The sequence below is a fragment of the Theobroma cacao genome, unplaced genomic scaffold (assembly GCF_053813885.1).
Source record: "Theobroma cacao isolate CCN51 unplaced genomic scaffold, ASM5381388v1 tig011, whole genome shotgun sequence".
Taxonomy (NCBI): Eukaryota; Viridiplantae; Streptophyta; class Magnoliopsida; order Malvales; family Malvaceae; genus Theobroma; species Theobroma cacao.
The window spans coordinates 2,159,262-2,162,520 of NW_028291722.1; positions in this window are offsets into that span (position 1 = coordinate 2,159,262).

Sequence of the window (3,259 nt, forward strand, 5' to 3'; positions counted from 1 at the left end):
CGGGAAACGTGGAGCGAAAGCCATCCATTGTCAAGAAAAGTTCATTTATAGTCACTCAAGCCTAGAAAAGCCTTATTACTCGGTTTAAATGCCTTTATAATCTCATTATTGAATTTATTTTGAATTGTTTTTACATGTTTTGATTAAAACAGATTGTAATTGATTCTTTGCCTCGGGAAACGTGGAGCGAAAGCCATCCATTGTCAAGAAAAGTTCATTTATAGTCACTCATGCCTAGAAAAGCCTTATTGCTCGGTTTAAATGCCTTTATAATCCCATTATTGAATTTATTTTGAATGTTTTTTTACATTTTTTGATTAAAACAGATTGCAATTGATTGTTTGCCTCGAGAAACGTGGAGCGAAAGCCATCCATTGTCAACAAAAGTTCATTTATAGTCACTCATGCCTAGAAAAGCCTTATTACTCGGTTTAAATGCCTTTATAATCCCATTATTGAGTTTATTTTGAACTTTTTTTACATTTTTTGATTAAAACAGATTGTAATCGATTGTTTACCTCGGGAAACTTGGAGCGAAAGCCATGCATTGTCAAGAAAAGTTCATTTATAGTCACTCAAGCCTAGAAAAGCCTTATTACTCGGTTTAAATGCCTTTATAATCCCATTATTGAATTTATTTTGAATTGTTTTTACATTTTTTGATTAAAACAGATTGTAATTGATTGTTTGCCTCGGGAAACGTGGAGCGAAAGCCATCCATTGTCAAGAAAAGTTCATTTATAGTCACTCAAGCCTAGAAAAGCCTTATTACTCGGTTTAAATGCCTTTATAATCTCATTATTGAATTTATTTTGAATTGTTTTTACATGTTTTGATTAAAACAGATTGTAATTGATTCTTTGCCTCGGGAAACGTGGAGCGAAAGCCATCCATTGTCAAGAAAAGTTCATTTATAGTCACTCATGCCTAGAAAAGCCTTATTACTCGGTTTAAATGCCTTTATAATCCCATTATTGAATTTATTTTGAATTGTTTTTACATTTTTTGATTAAAACAGATTGTAATTGATTCTTTTCCTCGGGAAACGTGGAGCGAAAGCCATCCATTGTCAAGAAAAGTTCATTTATAGTCACTCATGCCTAGAAAAGCCTTATTACTCGGTTTAAATGCCTTTATAATCCCATTATTGAGTTTATTTTGAATTTTTTTTACATTTTTTGATTAAAACAGATTGTAATTGATTGTTTGCCTCGGGAAACGTGGAGCGAAAGCCATCCATTGTCAAGAAAAGTTCATTTATAGTCACTCATGCCTAGAAAAGCCTTATTACTCGGTTTAAATGCCTTTATAATCCCATTATTGAGTTTGTTTTGAATTTTTTTTCCATTTTTTGATTAAAACAGATTGTAATTGATTGTTTACCTCGGGAAACTTGGAGCGAAAGCCATCCATTGTCAAGAAAAGTTCATTTATAGTCACTCAAGCCTAAAAAAGCCTTATTACTCGGTTTAAATGCCTTTATAATCTCATTATTGAATTTATTTTGAATTGTTTTTACATTTTTTGATTAAAACAGATTGTAATTGATTCTTTGTCTCGGGAAACGTGGAGCGAAAGCCATCCATTGTCAAGAAAAGTTCATTTATATTCACTCATGCCTAGAAAAGCCTTATTACTCGGCTTAAATGCCTTTATAATCCCATTATTGAATTTATTTTGAATTTTTTTTACATTTTTTGATTAAAACATATTGCAATTGATTGTTTGCCTCGAGAAACGTGGTGCGAAAGCCATCCATTGTCAACAAAAGTTCATTTATAGTCACTCATGCCTAGAAAAGCCTTATTACTCGGTTTAAATGCCTTTAGAATCCCATTATTGAGTTTATTTTGAACTTTTTTTACATTTTTTGATTAAAACAGATTGTAATCGATTGTTTACCTCGGGAAACTTGGAGCGAAAGCCATGCATTGTCAAGAAAAGTTCATTTATAGTCACTCAAGCCTAGAAAAGCCTTATTACTTGGTTTAAATGCCTTTATAATCCCATTATTGAATTTATTTTGAATTGTTTTTACATTTTTTGATTAAAACAGATTGTAATTGATTGTTTGCCTCGGGAAACGTGGAGCGAAAGCCATCCATTGTCAAGAAAAGTTCATTTATAGTCACTCATGCCTAGAAAAGCCTTATTACTCGGTTTAAATGCCTTTATAATCCCATTATTGAGTTTATTTTGAATTTTTTTTAAATTTTTTGATTAAAACAGATTGTAATTGATTGTTTACCTCGGGAAACTTGGAGCGAAAGCCATCCATTGTCAAGAAAAGATCATTTATAGTCACTCATGCCTAGAAAAGCCTTATTGCTCGGTTTAAATGCCTTTATAATCGCATTATTGAATTTATTTTGAATTCTTTTTGCATTTTTTGATTAAAACAGATTGTAATTGATTGTTTGCCTCGGAAAACGTGGAGCGAAAGCCATCCATTGTCAAAAAAAGTTCATTTATAGTCAATCAAGCCTAGAAAAGCCTTATTACTCGGTTTAAATGCCTTTATAATCCCATTATTGAATTTATTTTGATTTTTTTTTACATTTTTTGATTAAAACAGATTGTAATTGATTGTTTGCCTCGGGAAACGTGGAGCGAAAGCCATCCATTGTCAAGAAAAGATCATTTATAGTCACTCATGCCTAGAAAAGCCTTATTACTCGGTTTAAATGCCTTTATAACCCCATAATTGAATTTATTTTGAATTCATTTTACATTTTTTGATTAAAACATGTTGTAATAGATTGTTTACCTCTAGAAACATGGAGGAAAAGCCATCCATTGTCAAGAAAAGTTCATTTATAGTCACTCAAGCCTAGAAAAGCCTTACTACTCGGTTTAAATGCCTTTATAATCCCATTATTGAATTTATTTTGAATTGTTTTTACATTTTTCGATTCAAACAGATTGTAATTGATTGTTTGCCTCGGGAAACGTGGAGCGAAAGCCATCCATTGTCTAGAAAAGTTCATTTATAGTCACTCATGGCTAGAAAAGCCTTATTACTCGGTTTAAATGCCTTTATAATCCCATTATTGAATTTATTTTAAATTTTTTTTACATTTTTTGATTAAAACAGATTCTAATTGATTGTTTGCCTCGGGAAAGGTGGAGCAAAAGCCATCCATTGTCAAGAAAAGTTCATTTATAGTCACTCAAGCCTAGAAAAGCCTTATTACTCAGTTTAAATGCTTTTATAATCCCATTATTGAATTTATTTTGAATTTTTTTTGCATTTTTTGAT